Source organism: Lepidochelys kempii, chromosome 8 (genome assembly GCF_965140285.1).
Source record: "Lepidochelys kempii isolate rLepKem1 chromosome 8, rLepKem1.hap1, whole genome shotgun sequence".
Lineage (NCBI taxonomy): Eukaryota > Metazoa > Chordata > Testudines > Cheloniidae > Lepidochelys > Lepidochelys kempii.
The window spans coordinates 46,861,710-46,862,251 of NC_136387.1; positions in this window are offsets into that span (position 1 = coordinate 46,861,710).

The following is a 542-nucleotide window of genomic DNA, read 5'->3' on the forward strand; positions in this document are numbered from 1 at the left end:
AAGGAGTTAAGCCGAGATTTTCAGAAGAGAAGTGATTTGTATGTCCAACTTGAATCTTCTTAAGGGGCCCTGATTTCCAGGAAGAGCTGAGCATCCATCCTCTGGGGAAAAAACAAAACAAACAAAAAACAACAGGCTTTGCTATGGCATCTCAAATGGGGCACCCAAAATCTGAGACTCTCAAGTCACTTTGGAAAGCTTTAGCCTATTTTATTTTCTTTTATTTTCTTTAGCCTATTTTATTTTATTTTCTCACAGATGAGTTTTATCCCTTTAACAAAATAGAAATCTCACAGAGAGGAGGCCTGTTAGTAGAAGATGTGAAGACGAGGCAGCCTGGTTTGGGGAGCAGGGTAGTTCCCAGCATGCCCTGGCTCAGGTGCAGCTACTCTCATGATCATTTGGAGGGAGCAGAGCCCTGTAGCTATAGCAGTAGAGCTATCCTACTAGTGGGATTTTAGGAGACATTTCTCTGCTTCCTCTCATCACAAGTCCTGGGCATCAGTCATGTTTCAGGGGCTTCACATCTACACATCCCCCCT